Consider the following 14,700-nt stretch of genomic DNA (forward strand, 5'->3'; position numbering starts at 1 on the left):
TAACTGTATAGAATCAAACAAGTAGAAATCTTGCATTCACTTGTTTAGGATGCTATAAAGAACTGCTGCGGCACTAGACACCTTATTGCCAAGCATTGTTTTTCAGGACCACAGAAACAGTAAACTAAAGAGAAGAAAAAATGTGAAAGAAGAATTTGTAACTTCCTAGGCCCTGAGTATCAGTGTTTTACTTAAACGAAAACTGCACCGAGGCTAATAATAATTTATATCAGATGTTTCTCCTATGATCTGGGGGCCTTTCCAAGCTGTAATGAACAATTGTGAGCAACAAAGGAAGCAATTACGGTTCCCACCCTGTCGGATCCATTTAAGCCCTGATTTATGGCTGTCGGAAGTCTGCTTAGCTCTGTCTTCTATCCGTAAGAACAGGTGCCATAAGCACTTCGTAGTCATTCTTCCTCCTGCCAGGTTTTATGTTGGAGCATCATTCATTTTTGGTTCATGCCTGGCACCTGTCCTAAAAGGATTTAAGTTGGCCAGCTGCAATAAGAACAACAACCCTAAAAATAACATCATAAACAGAGCCAATACCATGAACAAAAATAGTGCTGTAAGTCGGACACTTCCTTTCTGCTGTTCTCTATGCTTAGTGCATTACAAACGCGAACTGACTTATTTACCACACCATCCATATGATAAATAACACGAATCCTGGGAGCTATATAAAGACTTTGATCTCCAAAGGGACATTTTAACTGATTCAGGTTTGCATAGTTTAAACTCAAGTGCAAGTACATTAACCACTTTTTTTAAAATATGACTGTATACTTTTGATCATTTGTAATAAGCTTGAAAAAAGATAAACCATGTTTATTTCTCAGTTTTTCTGGCTTTTTTCCAACTTCAAAAGCATATCATGATGATTAGGAAAATTTTAATGAAATGGAAGTTACTGAGCATTGGGGCTGGAGTGATGGTTGAGTTGCTAAAGAATGTACTGTTACATTTGTAGAGTATCCATGTTTGGTTCCCTGTACCCATCATGTAGGGTGGCTCATAACCATCAGTAACTCCAGCCCCAAGGGATATGACATCTTTTTATGGCTTCAATGGGCACTTGCATTTACATGCATATACCCTCAAACATACACATTCACATACAATTTAAAAGTAATAAAGCAGATTTTTAATAAATGCAGGATGTACAAGAGTACTCTCCAGTCTTTATCCTGTGTTTTCTTTCCTCCTTCCTCTTTTTTTTTTCTATTAGGGTTGATGGAGTTCTCAATACACATTAGGTATATATCACAGAGACTATTTGCTCGTCTGAGACGTCTGTCTGAACACTTGCTGTAGGGCAGAGAGGTTCTTGTTTGCTATAGACTTGAGCAATTTAGCTTCTTTTTCTTCTTGAAAATAAAGGACTGCCTGCACCAAAAAGAATTCAATTTTAAAACTAACAGTAGAATATCATGATGATTTTTCAATCACTCCTGTAAGATAGCACACAACAGAATACGGTGATCTGTATTTCTTACAAACAAATCTGTTGCATACCTTGGATAATTTTAGAGGCAGAATTAACTTCTAGTATGTTAGCACATTCTTGAAGAGAAAGAAATTGGGAAAAATGGGATATTTAAATTAAATTAGCCATCTTTATTAATGCTCTAAACCTAATTTCAAGCGTACAGTGAGCACACACCCAAAGTGCGAAGAGTTCACCAAAATTTCAAGAACAAATGCTTTCATATTGAAATGGTTACTATTAGCAGATGGAATTATATGGGTGGAATACATCATATTAAATAGCATCTTTAATAGGCCTATGCAGCTACACACACAATTACTTTATTCCTTAGGAAGTACTGAATTTGGGGGAGCCCGTTCTTTCCTAAATGGAATCCCTGCATCTATGCTGTTATGACTTCAAAGCCTCCACACTGCAATCTAGTGATATGTGATAAAAGTCTCCATCATAGGAGTCTCCATCATAGAGCAGGCTGTGATATGCTAAGGAGAAGGCCCATAGAATGAGGGCCATTTTGTGCCTCAGAAATCCAAAGGGTTTCGACAAAGGCAAGGATGGTAGGCAGTAAAAATGAGGCCAGCTCGGGTAGGAAAAGATGGAGTTCACTTCCTGCTAGTATAAACCAAGAGGAAGGGACTCAAAGAGTTACCACTTGCAATGCTTTATCTCCTGCTGCATACCTTTCCGATAGCAGGGAAGGAAAACTTTTATTCTTATTGCTAGGGCACTCTGATTAACTAAGGGATTTCTCCCTTCTCCCCACAAGAAACAAACCAAACAAAGCAAAACAAACAACAAAAACGGTTCATTTTTATTTTTGTGGTTTTATTTTCTATCTTTTTGATATCTGAACTCTTGTTGACAGCAATCCTATTTCCTCATATCTTCTGCACTGAGGTTACCCTGGACCCAGGTATCTGTATTTATGGACGACTCTCCTCCCAAACCCATTTTTCAAAACGATTGACTCAGGTGGCTGGTATCTTCCTAGATTGAGAATCATGGGCGAAAATAATATGGCTGCACTATTAAATATTAAGCTTAAGAGATATCATGGGATCCACTAATAGCTGTGTGAAGATTACACATCGTCCTCCAAAAACCCTACTCCTAAATTTCTAGGTCATGTAACTTTCAACAGTAGCTATTAAAATGAAGACTCTCTGAGCTGACTGATGCCCAGAATTGTATTTCATGAGCTATCTTCCCAGTGTGACCCAGTCTTGCTGTCATTTTCTTTTATATTGTTAATTAACTTATCAGGCCATCCACTGAATGATAGAATTTGCCTCCTCCTGAGTTGTGGGATAGAGATGCGATTTGACATTAGTCTGTTTTCATCTCCCTCTCTGATATCCAGATTTTTGACTTTTGAAGTTCAAATCTAGTGCTGCATGTGAAAGCATGATATAATCATTAATGAACAAAGGGATTTGCCACATGCATGCACTGATCACATAAAAAGACTTCAATAGCATCATTAGCTCCCAGCAGAAAATGCAGAATGTGCTATTTAAGTCTGACAGTAGATTCTCTAAATTTACGTCTCATTTCCCCAGGCAATCTGTTTAGGCTCAAAATCCCTTGAACTTGAACCCTCACCTCAATTCTACCTGATCACATTGAGATACTTTAAGCTGGCTCCTTGGGAGCCATACATCCTTACTTGGTGTTCCGGAAGAGCAACAACCACTTATGTTTATTTTAGAAATCAGAAACTTTTGTCACTAAAGCATACTGTGTCGCCATGACAAAGCTTAACTTTACATTCTGCTTTTCATTCAGAACTAAAACTGTACTAGGTCACAAAAAAATAAAGGCTCAAAATAACTTATCTTACATTCTTGGCACTGACTCTGCTTTGCCATTCTTTTTTAGTTAGAGAACGATTGTGCTATGTATTACATTGGTTCCCAGATACCCAGAGCAGCACTTTTCCATCAAGCACAGAGATATTCTTGACAGAGCTTATGAATATTTACAAGTATGATTAATAAGGATTATAAAGAGCCTCCTGCCAGGTGGGATTATGCATTGCTGCTTAATGGTGTATAGGTCAGATTAAACTGTCCATTAACTAACACTTCCAGAATATTTCATATTTCTGATATGAAGCTAGAAACATTAGGTTTGTATTAGCATTACTGTTGCAATGGGTGTTACCCATGCATTAGTGAACCCTTAAGACTGACCAACGTTATTCCACCTGTGCCTCGTGGACTGTTGCTGAGGTATTTTTACTGATGAGATTGTTAATTTTCTCAAACTCAGCGTAAATAGGCCAAGGTAAGATTTGAAATCTTTATTCTGTGACTTCAAAGCCACTCATGGCACCATATGTCTTAATTCACCTTACTGAAACTTGATTTCTGAAGAATTTTCTTCTAGGCTAGCACAGTTTTTAAAAATGCTTTATTGTTTATAATTGAGACTTCCAATATCTGCCACTCCCTTTCCTTCCTCCTCTCCCCATTCCACTTTTCGTCCATGCCCCCCTGCTCCCAATTAACTCAAGAAATCTTGTCTTTTTCTCCTTCCTAGGCAGACCCATTCATGTCTCTTTTAGGGTCTTCTTTGTTGTCTAGTTCTCTGGAGTTGTGGACTATAGGCTGGTTATTCTTTGCTTTATGTCTAAAAGCCACTTATGAATGAGTATATATTATATTTATCTTTCTGGGTCTGGGTTATCTCACTTAGCGTGTTTTCTTTCTAGTTCTGTCCAATGCCTTCAAATCTCAAGGTATCAATTGTTTTATTGCCGAGTAGTACTCCATTGTGTAAAGGTACCACATTTTCCTTGTATATTCTTTAGTTGAGGGATATCTAGGTTGCTTTCAAGTTTTGGCTATTACAAACAATGCTGTTATGAACATAGTTGAGCAAATGTCCTTGTGGTATGAGCATCCTTTGGGTATATGCCTAAGAGTGGTATTGCTGGGTCTTGAGTTAGATTGATTCCCAAAATTCTGAGAAATTGCCATATTGACTTTGAAAGTAACTGTACAAGTTTGCACTCCCACCAGCAATGGAAGAGTGTTAAGCTTACTACACATCCTCTCAGCATAAGTTGTCATTAATGTTCTTGATCTTGGCCATTCTGACAGGTGTAAGGTGGTACCTCCGAGTTGTTTTGATTTCCATATCTCTGATAGCTAAAGATGTTGAGAAATTCCTTAGATGTCTTTCAGCCATTTGAGATTCCTCTGTTGGGAGTTCTCAGTTTAGGTCTGTACCCCATTTTTAAATTGGATCATTTGTTCTTTTGATATTTAGTTTCTTAAGTTCTTTGTATATTTTGGAGATCAGTCCTCTGTTAGATGTGTGGTTGGTGAAGATTCTTTCCTATTCTGTAGGCTGTCATTTTGTCTTGTTGACCATGTCCTTTGCTTTACAGAAGCTTTGCAGTTTTAGGAGGTCTGATTTATTAATAATTAATAATTGCTCTCAGTGTTCATACTACTGGTGTTATATTTACAAAATTGTCTCCTGTGATTATGCATCCAAGGTTACTTTCCACCTTATTTTTTTTTGAGGTTCAGTTTGTTTGGTTTTATGTTGAGGTCTTTGATCCATTTGGACTTGAGTTTTGTTCATTGTGAAAGATATGGATCTATCTGTATTCTTCTACATGTTGATATCCAGTTATGCCAGCATAATTTGATTATGCTTCTTTATTCCATTTTATAATTTTAGTTTCTTTGTCAAAAATCTTAGGTGTGTGGGTAAATATCATGGTCTTCAACTCAATTCCACTGGTGCATGTGTCTGTTTTTATGACAATACCTCATTTTTAAAGAAAAGGTACAGTCTTTTGAAAGTGAAATGTCTTCTATAGGCACGTTTCTGGATACTTGGAATCCAGTTGGTTACCTGCAATCTTCCTGCTTGCTTTCTGCTTCCTGTGTATATATAACATGTAATGTGTCATCTTTCTATTATTGCTGCCATGTTGTGCTTTTCCTTCCATTATGGACTCTAGTCCTTTAGAACTGTCAGCTGAGATAAACGCTTTCTTAAACTGCCTGTGGTCATGATATTTTATATTAACAGTAAAAACTAGTATACGTGGGGAATCATTTCTCTTTTATGATCAACAAAATGAGGTAGAAGATTGTCATATAAACTAGTCATAGAACATTATGTACCAGAATGTCAAGATTACAACTTTAAATCTGATAACAAAACCTCATTTAATTGGGTCAATATCAATCCAATATATGGAATCTGAGAAGATATCCTGCTATTTTTCTATTTCTCTTTCTACCCATCATGTCGGTCATCCATTTATTCAGAGATTATTTACTGAGTATATAACATATGCCAGGTATCATTTGAGGTATGGATTGCCTAGGAGACACAAATCATGCATATATAGAGTTAATAGTCTGTTGTGAAGGTAAGGATAATAATTGAAATAATTACATATATGAAAATCTCCATCAGACATTGAAATGTCATGAAACATTAAAGCAGAAAACTATATAAGGATGATTAAAGGATTCCCATCTTTAATTTTTTTGTTCTTAGAAAACTTCACTGAGAAAGAGAAAACAAAATCATGGAGGAGATAAGTGATAAGTTTACTATAGTGTGGCATTGGAAGAAAGCTGATGGACCTGAAAAGAATGAGAAGAAAAGCACCTGGGAAAAATGATAAATAATGTAGAATATAATTGTAGGATATGATAAAAATGTTTCTACTCTAAAATAGGTATTATTGGAAGATATAAAGTAAAAATAGGCTTCTGTGTTATGAAAGGTCAGAGGAGATTTCTCTGATACTCAAACCACACAAAGACATTACTAAGAAAGAGAATTACAGACCAATCTCACTCATGAATATTTATGTAAAAATATTCAATAAAATACTGGCAAACCAAATCCAAGAACACATCAGGAAAATCATCCACGTTGGCCAAGTAGGCTACAGTCAGAGATACAGGGATGGTTCAACATACAAAAATTTATCAATGTAATTCACCATATAAATAAACTGTAAAAAAAACCCTACATGATCATCTCATTAGATCCAGAAAAAGCCTTTGACAAAATACAACATCCCTTCATGATAAAAGTCTTGGAGAGAGCAGGGGTACAAGGAGCATACTTAAACATAATAAAGGCAATATACTGCAAGCCAACAGCCAACATCAAACTAAATAGAGAGAAACTCAAAGCAATCCCACTGAAATCAGGAACAAGACAAAGTTGTTCATTCTCATATATATATATATATATATATATATATATATATATATATCCATTCAATATATATATTGAATATTATATACATTCAATATAATAAATGAAGTTCTAACCAGAGCAATGAGATAACAAAAGGAGATCAAGGGGATACAACTTGGAAAAGAAGAAGTCAAACTTTCACTATTTGCTGATGATAAGATAGTTTGCATATATATTTTAGAGATCAGACCTTTGTCTGATGCGGGGTTGGTGAAGATCTTCTCCCTAATCAGTAGGTTGCCTTTTTGTATTAATGACAGTGTCCTTTGCTTTACAGAAGCTTCTCAGTTTCAGGTGGTCCCATTTATTCATTGTTGCTCTTATTGCCTGTGCTGTTGGGGTTCTACGTAGGAAGTGGTCTCCTATGCCCGTGTATTGTAGACTACTCCCCACTTTCTCTTCTATCAGGTTCAGTGTGGTCAGATTAATATTGAGGTCTTTAATCCATTTGGACTTGAGTTTTGTGCATGGTGATAAATATGGATCTATTTTCATTCTTCTACAGGTTGACATCCAGTTATGCCAGCACCATTTGTTAAAGAAAATATATAAAGAACTCAAGAAACTAGACATTAAAAGCTCTAATTAACTCAATTAAAAAATGGGGTACTGAACTGAACAGAGAATTCTCAACAGAAGAAATTCAAATGGCCAAAAGACACTTAAGGTCAATCTCAACCTCCTTAACCATCAGGGAAATGCAAATCAAAACAACTTTGAGATACCACCTTACACCTGTCAGAATAGCTAAAATCAAAAACACCAATGATAGCCTATGCTGGAGAGGATGTGGAGTAAGGGGAACATTCATCCATTGTTGGTGGGAATGCAAACTTTTGCAACCACTTTGGAAATCAGTGTGGCAGTTTCTCAGGAACCTGGGAGTCAACCTACCTCAGGACCCAAAATTCCACTCTTGGGAATATACCCAAGAGATGCCCAATCATACTACAAAAGCATTTGTACAACTATGTTCATAGCAGCACTATTTGTAATACCCAGAACCTGGAAACAACCTAGGTGCCCCTCAATAGAAGAATGGCACATATACACTTTAGAGTTTTACTCAGCGGTAAAAACAATGACATCTTGAATTTTGCATACAAATGGATGGAAATAGAAAATATTTTACTGAGTGAGATAACCCAGACCCCAAAAGATGAATATGATATGTACTCACTCATAAGTGGATTCTAGCCATAAACAAAGGACATTGAGCCTATAATTCGTGATTCTAGAGAAGCTGAATAAGAAGGTGAACTCAAAGAAAATCATAAAGTTATCCTCCTGGATATGGGAAGTAGACAAGATTGCCAGGCAAAAGTTTGCTCTTTTAATCTATGATTATCTGTACTCTTTTATATTATAACTGTCTATACTCTTTTTCCTCTCTCTCGCAAGCCTATGAACATTTATCTAACATTGTGACCCATTTAGAAGTCTTTTCCATCTAAATTTGTCTTTATCGCATGTTTATCTGTAATTATTTTTGACCAGGAGAATTTTTTAAATGCTAAGTGGGCATGGCTAGGACCAACTCCACAGCTCTGCCTGTTGGCTTTTTCCAGTCTAACATGGTGGAGGCATGTTTACTGCCTCTGAGATCCATGAATACCACACCAGCTCCAGGGTCACAGCAGGCCTATGTCACCCTTAAGCAATTTGTAACGTTCTACTCATAGACCCCCATTTAAGTGAATGATGAATGCCAGTAGTGTTGGAAACAATTATTTATTACATGCATTTTGTGCAAGCTCAGATGAAGCTGAATGGGCTAGAATGTCCTAAGCAACCTACAGCAAAGATAACACTACATCTATGGATTCCTAATGTAAGGCCAATTGGATAATAAAGAGAAACACATGTCATAAGGTACCAAATATATCAGACCACAAAGTGTGTGGATTCTCAAGCTAGGACAGCCACATATATGCATAGATAAAGACACAACTGTGTAGATTTCTGAAGTTGCTGCACCTAAGGCATGTGTTTTAGATAACATTCTCCAGAGAAACAGGGAGTGCAAGTCATAAGTGGGAATACAGAGAGACTTTTTTTTAAGGAAGGAGAGGCTCACATAGCTATGAAGGCCAAATTGGTTTTTTGAAAGTCAGAAGCTCAAGAACAAAATCTGTGTGTCAACAATTTGAACAGAAAGGACTAAGGCTTGTCCACAGTGTAAGCAGCAACATGAATTTGAAAGCCAGAGTGTGAGGTAGCCAAAGTTCTGGGAAATAGAAAACAGAGCCATCATTTCTGCAGTTTTGCTTTAGTTGAGCATTTAATGGTTTGACAGATGCCCACCAATATTGGTGGTGTTGGCCTTTACCAAATCCACTTATCACAATTCTCATGTTTCTGTAGTCTAAGAAATCTTTTTTAGTTTACCCTTCAAACATCTCTTGTTCTAGTTCAATGAGCTTATCAAGTTAGCCATCACAACTTCCCTACACCATCTGTGTCTTACTTCCATTATGTTCCAGGGGAATCACTATCTTTAGTGTTTTTAAGTAGGATATAATAGTGCACTTCATGTAAATCCCGTGAGCTACATTGCCTTTTCTCAATGAATGTAATTACTGTTGCTGATGTGAGCGATTCATCCCAGAAACGTGTTCCTTCCATGAGCAGGAATTACACGAGGATGCCCTTATCTTCTTGACTAAAAGCCTTAAAGCTGAAAAAACTTGAAATGGTTTGACCAAGAATATTTGAATTTGTAGAGTTTTTTCCCCGAAAAACTTGTCTTTCCATCATGTTTAGACAAAATTTAGTTTCCAGATGTGTTATTCTGGCCACTAAGGACTAGGACATAAGTTATGTTGTTCTTTTAAGGAAGAAACGATGGTGCTTTCTGAGATTCTCCAGCATGTAACTGAGTCAATCTCCATGTCTCTGCATTTGTATTGATCTGCAATGTGAAGCAATCCACAGCATGCTTCTGGAAAGGGCAACACACAGGAGCCATACCCTGTCTTAACCATTTTGTGGCAGCTTCCATGTTAACACCAGAGGTTAGATAGTGGATTGAAATTCTGGATATAAATTACTGAAGATTCTGTTGCTTCCTGGCATGTAAGTCAATCAGATTTCCCATCTGTAGAATCAAAATGAGAGTACTTACTCAGATTGATCTGAGGACTAAATTATAATAAATTAGGGCTATACAAAATGGAGTTTTGAAATACATAAAATTCTGTTCAAAGATGTTATTCTTAAATTAGTTGTGAAAAGGGAGAATTCAGAAGATTAGAACAAACAGTGAAACATCTAGAGTTCTAGAATTGGATTAGCAATTCTTATTTCAGACTGTTATAAAATTAGAAGAGGGGCTGAAAAATGTCTCAGCATTAAGAACTTTTGTTGCTCCCGCAGAGGTCCCAAGCTCACATTCCAGCTCCCATGTTTGGTGGCTCAAGAACCCCTGTAAATCCAGGGAACACATACACCCCCCCCACACACACATATACACAAAATTAAGAATAAAATAAATCTTTTTTAAAGTAGAAGAAATTAAAGATTTAAATATAAAAATAATAGCACTATTAATGTATTAGAATTATTTTATTTTTCATTCAACAAGTGTTTGCTGAATGCCTACCATATGTCAGGTACTTATATACTGGAATCAGACAAAACAGCTGCACTCCTTTCAAATATTGTGTGGTAGGAAAGACAGATATAATAAGTAAATACATATATTATAAAATTAATAAACTGCAAATAAATAGGGTAGATGATGAATTTCTGTGGTTGGAAATGAAACAGAGAAAGACAATATTGAGTACTTTGAGGTCAAATTTACACTTTCATTTATTTATTTTATGCTTGTATGTATGTATATGCTGTATACACTTTATGTATGGGCTTGTTTATGCCGGCAGTACATGTGTGGGTGTGAATGTGCATGTGTGTGAGGTAGACAGAAAACAATTGCGTGTATGTTCCTCAGAAATATTGTTCTCTCAAGATAGGTTTCTTCATTAGCCTACAGCTGGGCAATTAGGACAGACTGACAGACTGATTTAGTGCTCTCCCGGCGATCCTCCTGTCACCCACGCATTTTCACATCAGTTCTGGGGATCAAACTCAGGTCATTGTGCCTTCGAGGTTAGCACATAACTGCTGGCACCATCTCCACATTCATAGGTTAACTGTAAAATAGACCTGTCGGGTACAAATGAGCAGGACCCAGAGATCTATATGCCAGGCCAGGGCTCTCCTCCCCTGAGGCCTGGCGGAGAAAGCAGGAGCCTGCCTTGAGGAAACGCTGTTTATTATGCTGAGAAAATATGTGGTGGGGATGAAAAAGACAGAGAGACAGAATGGTCCATGTCCTGTGGAGAGAGCCAGATACAAAGAGTTGAAGATGGTGAGGAGTGAGCTGAGGTGGATGGCCTGTTTGCCACCCAGGGCCATGATGTTGTTTAGGCTTGGTCTACTTCCAAGAGCCATGTCTGGGCCTATGGCCTTGCCACAGCCGTAGTCTGTGTTGATGTCCTTGGCTCCTGTTACCACTGAAGACAGAGGATAGGGTTCACAGATTTGGGCCTGCCCCTCACTAGCTGTAACACTAGGGAAAAACTGGTTCTGCCTCTCACCTTCTGTAGCACTCCAGAGAGCATGTCCTGTGCCTTGCCTGAATGGCATGGCATTGCTGACACTGTTGGCAGGGGTGTTGGCAAGCTGTCCCTGAGGGAGTGAGAGTGGGAGAACTGGTCCTGTCCCCCTCATCTGCTATGTGGTGGTATGGGCAAAGGGAATAGATACCCTCCTCCCTGTTGCCCCGAGCCACACACAGCAGGCTGGAGAGCTGACTTGGCCCCTCACTAACTGCAACATTAGAGAGAGAAAGCCCTGCACCTCCCCTGGACAGCACTGAAACTGAACTCATTGACAGGGGCACAGGTGAGCTACCTCAAAAAATGTAAGGGTTGGAGATCTGACCCTGCCCCTCATCAGCCATAAGGTGGATGAGAAAGAGGAAGGATGCCCTCCCCTCGTTCCTCACCACCTGTAGTAAGTGCGAGAGTTAGATCTGAGATCATGAGAACTGGTGGCCTGGCCTTGCCCCTCTCTGGCTGCAGTCCTTGGGACAGTAGACTGTACACTTCCCCTGGGCAGCACAGTAGTACCAACCCTACTGGTGGGTGGGGGCATGGGTGAGCCTGCATTGAGGTCATGGGGGGTGCTGGACCTGCACACCTTGTCTGCCATGTGGTGGCAAGAGCAATATGTCTTCCCTTCCTGGCCCCTTACCACCTGTGGCAAGGGAGATAGCTGACCCTGCCCCTCACCAGCAGCAGCGCTTGGGAGAGTGACCCCTTCACCTTGCCTGGGCAACACAATAGAGCTGACCCTAGTGGTGTAGGTGGGTGAACTGCCCAAGGGCATGAGAGCAGAGTACTGGCCCCGCCCCTTGCTGCTTACACCCTTTGCATAGCATGAACTAGACAGGGTGATGCTGCCTCCAGCTCACCCTGGTGTTGAGGATGAGGGAGAGCTGACACACTGACCAACCCAGCAAGCAACTAGACACAGAACAAGGGCTATGAGTTACCTTACCCCAACATTCACCCCATCTATGATCTGCTGGAGCATGTAAAGGAGTCAGTCCTGTAGACCTAAGGTTTCAAGATATCCATGACATATTATAACAACAAGATATCTCAGAGGAGTCCCAGTGAGGGCCCAGTATTGATAGTGTAGCAGAAACCAGAGGTCTTGAACAAAACCGATGATTCATTGCAATGAACACTTGCAAGTAAAAATGTGTATGGACTAAAGGGTATACTGTAGCACTCACTGTGTCCCACTACAGCTTCCACGATGAGAAATTTTTTATTTTTTTCTTTTAGATTTTTTTTTGCTTTATCTTCAGGGAAAGGTTACAAGGGAAGAGGGCAGATGGGAAGGTATGGGGAGACAAATGGGATAGAAACACATCATGTGAAAGCCACAAAGAATCAATAAAAAAGTTAAATTAGAAAGAAAAAAAACAATAAAAATAATGCTATCATAGACAGTTGCAAGAAGGTAGTGTTTAGGTGAACATCTTACTCAGTTGTGAAACTTCAGGCCTCTTGAGGAGGTAGATGGAAGCCTCCAGGCTGATAAAAGAACAAAACGTAAGTCTTAAAGGGCATTACCTTAGAATCTTTATTACTAGGAATCTAGAAAAATAGTTAATAAAAATTGAATTCTTTTCATTATTAAGCACAAAGAAGTTAAGGGAACCAACTTCAGTCTACTTTGTAGAGTGAGAAGAATCTTCATGCAAAAGGTCAGTGAAAAAGATTTCACACAAAAGGCTCTTCAGCCCAGGAAAAACACAGCGCTCACATGGAAGACAGAGTGATCCAGACTTACTATTTTAAGCCTATTACCTTGACAACAACAAAAATTGTTGTGGCGGAGCAAATGAATGTAGACAGATTATATAGATATATACAGCTTTAATAAGGAAATAGACTTACAGGACCACAGGTTCCCGCGGCGGAGCAAAAGACAAAAAGGGCTGCTGGGCTCCCGCCCGGCAGATTTATCCGTAAACATTAGCCCGAGGCGAACACGCCCCCAATGGGTGGGGCTATGTCCCTACATCTCCCCCTTTTGTCTAAATAAGATAGAACCAAACCAAATACAACTATATACAATAATAACAAATAATAAATATAACAAACAATATTGAGAACAAAACTTTTGTTAAACATTCTATCTCAAGGAGTCTAAATAACATAGAGAGTAACTACAATTATATAATCTTTAACTCCGTCAAAGATCTGAGAAGGGAATAAAGATTACTTAACAATCGAGAGATATCCAAAATGTGCAACAATTGACAGAGACAACTGACTACCTGGGCAATCACCCAAAGTCTCGTTTGCAATGTTGAGTCAACCAAATTTGGCTAAGGCCTAACATAACTGGCATACCATTATTAAAGGCAAGGAACTTTCTTAGGACTATCCTACCCTGTCTTGGCAAGATAAGACAATCCTGTTTCATCCATTTAGGGATATTCTGTATCTTTGTCAGAAGTTGAGGTATGGGCTTTTCTTAACCCAAAGGCCAGTTCTGCCAAGAAGACAAACTCCCAGTGGAGTGTCTTTGGTGCTCAACGTTCTCTCGGGAGTAGAGTGGTGTTGCCAGGAGTAATTGTGTCTCTTTGGCATAGAAATTTTAGGTTAGATTAAAGGCCATTTTCTACAGCTCTTCGAAGAGGCTGAAGATCATACTATCTATACTAAATATAATCTCTATGTAACTAAAAGACCTGATAAACTTAAAAATAAATATGACAAACATATAATTCTCAATACCTATCTAACTTTGAAGACTAAAAGAATAAACAACTGTGCAATATATGAAGACAATGATCTTTAACTGTAAACAATGTCATAGTATCAGAGGTAGAAATGTACAATGTAATATGGTAGAAGTATCAATACAATATAGACAAAGTTATAAGCATACTCATACAAAAATAGAGGTAGGAACACTCACATTCAATATTCAACATATCAGTATACAAGAAACAGTACCAGTACAATTTTCTATAAACAGTAATTCACAAATACCAATCATCCCAAAAAACCAGTTAATCCCCCTTCTTCTTCCTCTTCTCTCTTTTTTTTTTTTTTTTTTTTTTCCAAAAAATTATCACCCCCTCCCCTCAACCCTAAACCAACCACTAAAAGATGTCCCCAACCCTGAGGGCAAAGTCTGTTGGGAGAGGGGACGTCGTCCTCTAAGATTGCTTCTAGCTGACATGGGGGCGACGTTCTTCTTAGGGGGTTCTGTGAAAGCAAATGATGGTAAAATTCCCAAATTAACCTTTGACCTAAGAAAATTGTAACTAGTCTCAGAGCATTTTGAGAAGGTCCGACCAGAGTGTTGTCAAAAATGTGCACCATTCGAAATTGTCTCTTGTAGTTGGTACCAAAAAACAGGTCTAATATTAG

Source organism: Chionomys nivalis, chromosome 17 (genome assembly GCF_950005125.1).
Source record: "Chionomys nivalis chromosome 17, mChiNiv1.1, whole genome shotgun sequence".
In the NCBI taxonomy this organism is placed as follows: domain Eukaryota; kingdom Metazoa; phylum Chordata; class Mammalia; order Rodentia; family Cricetidae; genus Chionomys; species Chionomys nivalis.